The sequence below is a fragment of the Schistocerca serialis genome, chromosome 3 (genome assembly GCF_023864345.2).
Source record: "Schistocerca serialis cubense isolate TAMUIC-IGC-003099 chromosome 3, iqSchSeri2.2, whole genome shotgun sequence".
NCBI classification, from domain to species: Eukaryota; Metazoa; Arthropoda; class Insecta; order Orthoptera; family Acrididae; genus Schistocerca; species Schistocerca serialis.
This window is the reverse complement of record NC_064640.1, coordinates 276264561-276276319: the sequence shown is the minus strand read 5'-3', so window position 1 is coordinate 276276319 and position 11759 is coordinate 276264561.

Sequence of the window (11759 nt, the reverse complement as noted above, 5' to 3'; positions counted from 1 at the left end):
CAGTTCACTTCACAAACACCACAAAATGCGGTTGATTCACTATTTACACTGTGTTCATTCACTTCTATCCTCAGTCTAATCTTTGCTCATACACATTACTCAGTCTTGTGCTGCAGTGCCACACAACTGTTTAGTGATTTTGTCTGGACCCTTAGGTTAAAATTTGGAAGGGGCGGGATTTGGGCTACCTTCCTCTTGAGCCGATAGTACACTAATCCTAAGACAAAGATAAAAATACAGATCGCGGTGGTTGATGATCCAGTAACTAGTAAGCATTCCTTATGCTCATTACGGTACTAATGCACTCGTTTAAAAAGATGTTCCATAGTTGTACGTCCATCCTGAGCTGCTAGCATCTGGTCCAAAGAGGTGAGCAAAGTCGGGTCTAATGTGCTATTCAAAAGGATGAGATTTTCTTTCTTGACGAATTGCACCGGTTTGTCGGGTACATAGATCAATGTGCGTGTTATGTTCATGATTGTAGCTCCAGTAATCATGGCTGGTAAACGGAAAGTTGGCCCTGAAATGTCACACTGTGTGCCGTTAATTAACAGTCCCTGACCATGCAATTCTATACTTTGCGTACTCCGTTGCTTACCCTGCTCGTAATGAACGCAAATAACGACTGTATTTTCCATTACAGGAAATACCCAATGTGGACCCACTTGCTGAAAGAACTGCACCATGCCTGCTATAATTTCCTTAGGGCACTCCGCGACTCGTTCTTGAGAGTGGAATAGAGAATACTCACAAGTTTTGGGAACAGTGTGTAACAATTTCGCGGGGCAAATGGTAACCGGACCTGTTCAACAACGCAGCAAGTCTTGTGGAGTGAGGAACGCATGAGCTTGTCTGTTACGTGCTGCTAACAGTATTTCCCGTACGGTTAATTGTACAAATTTCTGCAAAATTTCCCACTTCACTGGATACGTATGCAAGGTGTAACATTCAAATTTACAATCCTTACATGTTAATGAAATTATGATATGAATTCTCAGCAGGATACCCGTCCGCGTACTGGTAACAGTGGCCATTTTGTAGTACAGAGATAAGTGTTCGTCTGTTAATGTCGTCAGTAGCTCCAGGGATGCGGGGAATTCCGATTGAACTTTCCGTAATCCTTCCTGAAGTTGTTCCGCAGGTAACAATACCGGGGTTAGGTGCCTGCACATTGCGTGCAACAAAGCCTCCTGTAGTTCCGTGGCTTTTATGCATACTTCCGTAATACTATTAGCAAGAAAACGGAGCAGCTTAGCGATTATCAGCTGTGAATCAATGTTATCCAACCGGTACTTGATTATACCCAAGTCATGATTGGTTGTGTCAGCTGTGGCCTTAATGTGGGACATCAAAGTCGTGGCCAAAGCTCGCAGTTGGTGTGTATTATTAACTACATCTCTCTCCAAACTCTCTAATTGGGTTTTGTGAAGATCTAGCATTCCCTGGTTGCTATTCACATTATCCTGTACCTGCCATAGCGTTTCATTAATACTTTTAATATCTTCCGCATCAGCGATCCCAAAAACAGTTTTTAGGATACGGCCGCCTGTGTCTAACCATCCTCTTTCCTTATGGATATGCGGGATTAACCCAGCAGTTTGCTGCAACTGAGCTTGTAAGCGTACAAAAGCTGATATTCCCCCTGTGTGTCATTAAACCTTGACTGATTAGCCACCATGGAATGAAGTTCATTAAATGTATCCTCTAATTTACATATTTCGTCGTCAATCACCCAAATATTACAGTCCACCCTTAAGGTCCATTGATGTCCAGACATAATTACATCCACTTGTCGCGAGAACAAAACACCACTTGATATAGGACGTACCTTCAAGGCTTCAGTTAAGTTGCAACAGCAAAACAGAATAACTATGCTGAGAGATAGTATTCACCTTCCCTCTTCAGCGCAACCCATGGCGCTGGAACTGCTGGTCTTACCAGAACATCACGCCTCCTGAGACGCAAAAGAAAAACAACTCACATTAGCTCTTCCTTTTTACACGTGGCCTAAGAGCATAATAACATGTCTGATCGCTTCCGCAATTAACTTGGTTCTCTTGTTTATCTACTCCTTTCTTATTCTTAGATTCATCTTTCTCTCCACTAGAAGATATTGCAGACAGTGAAGGAAGTTCCTCAAAATTCTCCTTGAAAGGCATAATTCGGCCCACATGCACAACAGTAGAACGAGTTGGAAGCTGTAATTTTACATTCACCAGCGATGTCATCTCGATCACCTGGAAAGGACCTTGATAATGAGATACAAATTTTTTTCGTTTTGCCTTTTGGCACATACGGATTAGCCATCATCACCCATTGTCCTACATGATATTTGGGTAAAACTGCCTTTCTATTGTGAACTTTGTCCTGTCTCTCTAACAATTTAGTGTTCATTTTTTTCACCTGCCGCCAGGTTGTTTTCAACTTTGTGGATAAATCCTTAACAGCCGAAATATCGGTTCCTGGTGGGGTCGTGAACAGTTCAGACGGAGATGGATCTTCCGACCGAACAGTACTTCATATGGAGACAATCCTGTACTTTCATGCACTTTTGAGTTATACCCCGCTGTTACAAACGCCAATAGGGTATCCCAATTGTTGTGTTGCGAATTTACATAATAACTATTGTACGATGAACTCTCTCGGTCTGACCATTAGCCTGTGGGTGTAACATACTCGTTCTCAATTTCTTTACATGCAACAACTTGAGTAACTGTTTCATTAAATCGGACATAATGTTTGTCCCTTGATCTGTAATTATAGTTTCAGGCGTTCCGAGTTTCAATATCCATTGATGTACCATGGCGTGAGCCACTGTTTCAGCTCGCTGGTCTGGAATAGCTGTCATAGACACATTGCTCGAAAAATGATATATTATTGTTAAAACATAGCGATTACATGCTGGTGTTTGCACAAACGGTCCCAAGACGCCTAAGCCCGGTAACTGAAAAGGTCTATCCGCTTCCGGTAGTCATTGCAACACAATTTTCTGATGACTCAATTCTGCCCGTTGAGCACACGGAATGCAATTCTTTACATACTGATTGGCATCTTGCCTACGCGTTGACAACCAATAACTCTGTGCTACCCTCCTTTCCGTTACTCTTCGACCCGAATGACCAGAAAACATTGAATCATGTGCTTGCCTTAAAATTTCGCTTCGCAATTTTTCTGGTATGACTATGCATGGACCATTCCTAGTTTTACGGTACAATATCCCGTCTTCCACGACGAACTGTCGCTGCGAGGTAAATCGTTGACAATCTGTGTCAGCGGTTTGTGCCTCCTCCCATTTGTTCTCATTTATTCCTGTGCATTCCATGGTGCATACTTTACGATTCAGACCATCTGCGTTTCCGTGCGATTTACCCGGTCGATGAATTACTTTAAAATCATACTCACTAAGACACAAAGCCCACTTAGTTAGTCTACTCGTTGGGTCTTTAAGCCATAACAACCACTTAAGTGCTGCATGCTTAGTGATCACCTTGAAATGTCATCCATACAAATAACACCGGAAATAGGTTATTCCGAAAATTAATGCCAATAACTCCTTCTCGGTTGTTGAGTAACTTTTTTATGCATTGTTTAGCTGTCTGGAAGCATATGCTATCGGGTGTTCCTGACCATCTATTTCCTGAGATAATACAATAACCAAAGCAAAATTGTTAGTCACAAGATAATACAAACTGTTTACTAAAATCTGGAAAAGCCAAAACGGGACTAGATGTTAACAAATTTTTTAACTTATGAAAAGCCTCTTCGCTTTCTGGTGACCAGTGAAATTTTGCTCCCTTCTTCAACAATTGCGCCGGCCGGAGTGGCCGTGCGGTTCTAGGCGCTACAGTCTGGAACCGAGCGACCGCTACGGTCGCAGGTTCGAATCCTGCCTCGGGCATGGATGTGTGTGATGTCCTTAGGTTAGTTAGGTTTAATTAGTTCTAAGTTCTAGGCGACTGATGACCTCAGAAGTTAAGTCGCATAGTGCTCAGAGCCATTTGAACATTTTTTTTTCAACAATTGCGTGAGGGGCCTTGCAATTTCCGCAAATTTTGGAATATATCTCCTGTAAAACTTGGCGAGACCTAAATACGACTGCAACTCTTTTACTTTAGTAGGTGTCGGAAAATTTATTACCGTCTCTACAAGTTTTGGGTCCATGCGGACACCCTCCGGTCCTATAATATGATCTAAAAACTGACTTCTTGTGACAAAAAATGACATTTTTCCATATGAAGACATAACCGTGCTGCCTTCAGACGATCGAAAACTTCACGCAAACGGCGCACATGTTCTCGCACGTCCTTTGAGAAAACAATTATGTCGTCCAAATATACCATACACTGATTAGGTTTCAGCCCTCGTAACACATAATACACTACCTAGTACCTGTTGGAAGGATGCCGGAGCATTTTTGAGTCCGAAAGGCATTCGCCGATACTGAAAATGACCTGTAGATGTTGAAAAAGCTGTCTATGGTCGGTCTTCTGGAACGATCTTTAACTGGTGGTACCCGCTTCGAAGATCCAAGGTCTAGAAGTACAGACACTGACCCAAATTATCCAGAGTTTCAGTGATATTAGGCATTGGGTATGCATCCAATACAGTTATTTGATTCAGGAAACGATAATCACAACAAAAACAATATGCCTTGTCCCCATCAGGTGATTTTTTTACCCACTGTTACGACAGGAGCGGACGAGGGTCTATTACTGGTTTCTATTATCCCATACCTAAGCTGTTGATTAATAAATTCTTCCATGACAGGCTGAAAACTTTTTGGAACACGATATGGACGTTTATACACTGGTGCTTCATTCCCAGTGGGGGTGTAATGCTGAACTAACGGTGTGGTGGTGGGCAGTGGACCATGAGAATTAAATAACTCTTTATATTCTGTCAAAAGGTTCTCCATGACTTCTCTGTCTTGCCCTTCTAAATGTGCTACTTTACCCCTCAGTGTGGACCAGCTGACAGACTCTCCCGGCATTGTGTAATCTGCTGCAAAATCCTTATCCAGTTCATCTTCCCCTATTATCTCCAGATTCACTATTACGGTACCCCGTGCTAACTGCACCTCTTCAAGGCCAAAATTATCAATACTGACAGGCACAACCTTTTTTCCTTCTATCTCCCGCACGTAGGACACGCTACAGCGAGTAAAATACTTCACTGTATCCAGCGGCTCAGTCTCAGAAAAAGGTTCAACGACACACGACGAATTTACCAGCACACTAGCTCCAGCATCTGCCCAGATTATTTTCCCTGTACCCTTGGGTATAGTATCCCGCGAGTTAACCCTAAGGGACCTTGTACACAGTTTAGGTGGCCCACCTGACGTCTGGGCGGTTCCTTGCGACAGTAATAGTTTTTCTGCCACAGAACCTAGGCGAAACCGTATTCCGTCCAGTTCTACTGTACGCCATTCCAGGTTAACTTATGCGTGATGTGCAACCGGGAAATCCAATTTGAGTATGACATCATAGCTGCTGCCAACAACTGGAAGAACTTCTACCTTCACCTGGAAATTCCTCATTTCCACTTGGAAGTTTAACACCGCTGATCCAAGTGACTTCACCTTTCCCTCACCCACGCAACTTAACACCAAGTACATTTCTACTCACCACGGATACCTGAGACCCAGGATCCAATAAAAATTTGCACAGTCTGCCCCTCACCAAGCCGGGCAGAAAAAAGTCTGCCACTGATTCTGCACTAGCATTAATCCTTACCAGGGGTGTTGCACAGTGGACACACCACCCCCTGCCCCGTTTAACTAAGGGGGATGAGGCCCACCTTGCGGTTTCCTATCATGTTTCTGCCAGGACCCCTTGCAATTACGCTCCCGATGACCCCAATGTCTGCATTTCCTGCACTGCACTTCCTTGTAATCGCGTCTAATGTGTCCCATCCAACCACATCTGAAACATCCTGTCCCGCGTCTTTGTTACTGCTTCAACTTCCTCTAACGTCACAGCGATTCTGACTGACTCATTGAGAGTCTTAGGGAATTCCACCGTAAACTTGCGGGAGGTTTCGGGTTGTATTCTCCACAAAAATGCGTCTAGTGCCCTCTGCTCGGCTTCCTACAGAATGGCTTCATTGAACCTATCGGAATCTGTTAGCTCATAGGTATTAACATTAATTTTTAGAATTCGATCTACAAAAGCTTCTATTGATTCCCCATTCCTTTGATACATTCAATTGTTCCCGATAATATCTAGACGTATTTTTCCTCCGATACCTTTGCAGCAACCCTTTTTTGAATACCTCAAATGTCTGAGCATCCCTTAATTCTTCATGGCATGTAACGTACGCTCTGGCATCCCCAGTTACTTTCAACTTAGCCACACGCAAAAGTGTTTCTGTACCCCAATTTCCCAATTTAGCGGCCGCGCTAAGGTTCTCAAAAAAAATCGTAACCTCCTCCCCAAGAAAGGGGTGACCAAAGACGCAGCGTTTGTGTCAAGAATTACTGCATTAACAGGAAACCGTTCCTTACTCGCTTCTTTAGACCGAGCAAGCTCTATCTCTAATTCCAACACTCGCTCAAGTAGCTGCTGAATAACCACCTCAGCTGACGCAGACTGCTCCATCACTACCAGCTACCGAATCAAGACTACAGTAAGCCCAGAAAGAAGAACAGGAAGGGAAGACAGACTATGCTACAGGTTCACACAAACCACCAAACGAATAACTGGCACTCACTTGTCATGTTGGAGGAGTTGCTGATCCATTGTTCCCTTCTCAGGTGCCACATATCCTCGCCGATTACCAGCCACAATTTCCTCCAAATCCAGGGAGAAGACCACTACTATCACCAATTGTAACAGGAGTGTGTGATGCGCAGGTTGCCCGACTCACACCACTTGTTATAGGATGACCGGAGTGGGTGACGTGGTCGAGGTTGTAAGACGTGGCTGGGTAGGAGGAGGCTGTTTTTAGCAATCTTCCTCTTTATTGTTGATTCTTCCCATACATTTTCTGGTAGCTCAGTCCCACTGCTCGTGTCGTGGTGGAGACGTGCTGATCCATGCAGCCAGTGGAACGCGACGCCATGCTTGGTCAGTGGCTGCACAGGCGGTAGGAGGTTAACAGAACGAGGCCCGGCCTTGCTCACCTCCTGCAGACGCTGTAGCTCGTGACAACGCTGGGAGTCGCCGGTGCGGCAGCGGGCAATGCCCTCCACCCTTAGATTCTACTGGGACACTAGCTTTCTGTATACTTTGTACTACTCCACAAACTCCATTCCAACACTATTTACAATGATAGTGAAGAAGGAAACACGACAGTCAAAGTTCTGAATGAAGAAGAGGAAGATTGACAATACGAAAAGAAAGGGAAATAGTATTGTCAATAACTCGAGTACCTAGTGTCCGTCAAACACTTAGCATTGCATAGAGTGCAACGCCCTTTGAGGCTTCTTAGTTACTGTTATTTAATGGTTCTTCAGTACATACCTTTTTAAATTAATAATGTTTCCTAAACCCAACAATTTGTGTGACTTTACATACTCTAGCTTGTAAGCATTGGCATGAGGTTTGGCTACAATCCTAAAAGGTCCCACATATTCATCAGCAAACTTTTTCGTCTCAGCCCTAAGCTTTCTTGATTTCTGGTTGGTTTTCACAAGCACTAGGTCACCGATCTGAAAACCAGTTAGACTTGCTCTCGCATCATGTCTATTTTTCCTCTCCAGACCCTTTCTTCTGATATTTGCTCATGCTAATTTTTTCTTATGTTCCATTGCCAATTCAGTAAGCTTAGGGAACTCTATTAGGTCAGATAAGAGGTTATTTGGTCTAATCCCACACATTAATTCTACTGAAGGAAAACCAGTGACTTCATGTTTTAGATGGTTAATCACTTCTTCGAAATATTCTAAGTAATTGGCCCAAGCGGAATGCTTCTTGTAACAGTATGTTCTACAGAGACGGTTTAGTTCTTTCATGATCCTTTCACACATATTCCCCTGTGGAAAAATAGGTAGAAATTTTTATATATTCTATTATTCTTTTTCTTAAGCATTCTGCAAATCGTTTAGAAATAAATTGTGGCCCATTATCAGATAATACTGCTTTCAGTACACCAATGTTTACAAAATAGTCTTTCTCTAGTTTGTTCACAATTACTTTAGCATTGGCCTTTTTAATAGGATAAAATCTCACGTATTTAGTAAAACCATCTACTGGCATAAATATGTACTCGCAACCTCCCCTGGAAACAGGCAAAGGGCTAAACAGGTTCACAGCTACTAAACCCAACCTCTTCTGAGGTTCCACTGAATACATTTGCCCCTGAATAATTCTATTATTTGCTCTCACCTTTTGACATCTGGCACAAGATTCTAGTTTCTTCTGTTCTCTTCGCCAAGTATTATCAAAAACTACTACCTCACTTAACTTTGCAATACATTTCTCCATAATGTCCATATTTCCCATGTATAAAATCAATAAGTAAGTCCACGTGTTGTTCTGGGAAACAAATACGTCAATTCTCATCAGTATTCTTTCTCCGTCGGAAAAATATATCCTTACGTATCTGGTAATACTCTGTTAACTTTGGAAAGTCGGTATGTCCTAACCTGCTTTTTACCAACTTAAGATTATCATCTTGGTTTTGTTCCCACCTGAGATTTTTACAAATACGTATTATTGGTCTCTCTTCCAGTAACTGAACGACCGCCAGCAGAACTTCATTACAATCCCTTGTTCCTAAGAAATCTCCATCCTGCTCGTTCTCCTTTACGTATCGAGATATTGCATCCGCCACAATGTTTGCGGAGCCTTTTATGTGTTCTATGCGAAGATCAAATTACTGGATATACATGGCCCACCTCCAAAGTCGGCTGTGTTTAAGTTGGCACATCTGTAGGTAAGTTAATGCACTATGGTCACTGAAAACTAAAACTTTATGGCCCATCAAGTACTGTTTAAATTTCTGTAAACCAAAAATGATTGATAATGCTTCTAACTCTGAAATGCTGTAATTCTTTTCAGGTTGTCGCAATGACCGACTAGTAAAGGCTATTGTTTTGTGGACATGTTCTTCACCTACGGTTTCGATCTGGAATAATTCCACCCCCATATAAATCTGACCCCAGACAAAAAGGTTTAGAAAAATCAGGATGGTTCAAAATTTTACTATTCACCAGAGCCTCTTTAAGTTCTTCAAACGCGGTTTGACACTCCTGAGTCAACTTATAAGTTATGTTCGTCTTTACCAGTTCCCTCAGACAAGGTGCATTAAATAACTGACCAGGTACACATTTTCGGTAAAATCCAAAAAGGCCAAACATACCTTTTAACTCTTTACGTGTGGTTGGTGCTGCATAATCTCTAATGGCTTTTATCTTTTCTGGATCGGGCATGATCCCAGTTCCACTAGCAATATGTCCCAGAAATTTAATTTCTTTCTTTACGAATTCCGTTTTGTTCAATTTCAGTTTCATTCCCTCTTTTTTATTTGCATCTAATACTTTGTCTAACAACGTACAGTTCTCTTCCCAAGTGGGAGTTGAGATTAATACATCGTCCCCTAAGCAGTTGGTCTCCTAGAACCTGGGACATGGCCCTAACAAATGCACAAACGCTAATGTTTAACCCAAAGGGCACAACCTTATATTGATAACATCTCCCCTTAAACAGGAAAGCTGTGTACTTTCGAGATTCTTTTGCCAAAGTCACAGGTTCCAGTAACCACACGTTACATCCATGGACATAAAAAATGTAGCACCTTTAAATTTTTGTAATAATTCTTCTATGTTCTCAGGCCTATCACTTTCTGGAAATATAATTTTATTTAACGCTTGGGTGCCCGAAAGAAGCCTAATGGAATCATCCTTCTTAGGTACTACAGCCAACGGGTTATTATATACACTAATTGCTTTCTCTATGATTCCCCATTCGAGCATCTTCTGAACCATATCTCAAACTGCTTCTTTGTACTTCCGGAACAGCAAATGGCTTTTGGAAAAAATGCGCATATTCTTTTACAGTCAAATAGCACTCATAATTCCGAACTAGTCCCAGTTGGTCTGAAAAAACTTTACAATGATTCTTCAAAATTTGTCTCAAATCATCCTTTTGTACGTCAGTCAAAGCTGATAACTCTTCTAATTCTTTGTCGATCCTAATCCTGACATTTTCTATCTCAGAAGGATCTACTTCCTGTATTTCACCATATTCATTATAGCCTTCGATCAATGTAGCCGTCCTACAGTATCGTATTGGAATGTCACTTTGTTCTTCGTTTACACTTTGTCTTTTTCCAATGAATGGAATAACTACAGGTTTTCCACTTATTCTTATAATTACATCATTCGACCCAAAATTTAGCCATTCTCCATATTTATGTAAGAAGTCGGCACCTACAAACATTTACACACTGTGTCCATCAATAACTAGAAAATTTTGGTTTATGGCTACCCCACTTGCAGCTATGGGTAATAGGACTTCTTGTTTAACCACTTTCTTAGTTTTTCCAGGAGCTACAATAATGTTTAGACCACTCACTGGCATTATAACTATTTTCTTATTCTTTGGGAGAGCATTTACAAAATTCTGTGACACAGCACACACTTCTGAACCAGTATCAATTAAACAAGGAACCTTTTCTTCAAACACTGTCACGTCAATTATAGGTTGTCCTATATATTCTTTTCTGACTACAGAATCAGGTTCATCTAGTCAATCCTGCACTACTTCACGCCTATCAAAACCTACCCCTTCTGTGGAAAGTACATTTAACTTAACTGGCTCCCCTTTCACTTCATTATTAGTGGCGGCTTTCACTATCTGTTCCACTATAGACAAATCAATACACCGTTCTAACTTCTCACCCTCCATAATACTCTTAGTATCTGCAACCCTATAGAAGGTGTTGTCAAAATTATTTACTTCTTCTTCCTCTTCCGTCCCTTCTTCCTCACTGCTGGAAATTACTTCGTTCAACCTATATATAACCTCCTCTACTATACTCTTCCTTGGGTACCTCCCCCACTGTTTCCCCAATAATAGTGCTACTTCCACCGTCTCTGGTAGGTCTCCCATCTGTTTTGCAGTGCTGATTCACCCCCACCTCCTGATCTGAGTCTTAACTTTCTGTATTTAGTTCCTTTTTAATATGGTTCCTGTGATCTTTATTGGAGCTTTCCCTTTCACAAAAAACTACTGCTTTTACTGAATAACCAAATTGTTTTGCAGTGCCTTTCTCCCCTATCCTTCTATTCTTTATTATGCTACCCCCATGCTGTTAAGTAGCTGCCTTTTTGATGAAGGGCGTCGCTAGCGGGTTTAACTTACGTGATTTCAGTGTGCAAATGCTAGCGTCATTACAGACTGCTAACAGTTTTGCTCCTGAGTGACGTCATTGTCTCTGATGTTTCTGTCACCTGTCGGGCCGCGCCTACCCGTTACGTCATCAGACTGCAGCTGATGGCAATCAAAGTATTGTACTCAGTCATTGAAACAATTTCCAACACAGGCCCCTCTCCCCCTTTATCTGCCTCTATAACTGTTCGTACTCTGTATGCCTATTCTGTTTACGTTAACTTCGGCTCTGTTGTCAGTTGACCTAGTAGGAGGCCTATACTCTCTTGTTACTATCTTCCTCTTTTAAAATGTTTTCTACTCTTTGTAAATAGTGCACAAACCGGTCAGTGTCATCCCTGGGTGCAGAAATTATCTTATTTCGCCAATACAACGGCAATTTACTTTCAATCCCCATAATAATTTGCTCTGTTTCTACTTTGGCATTCA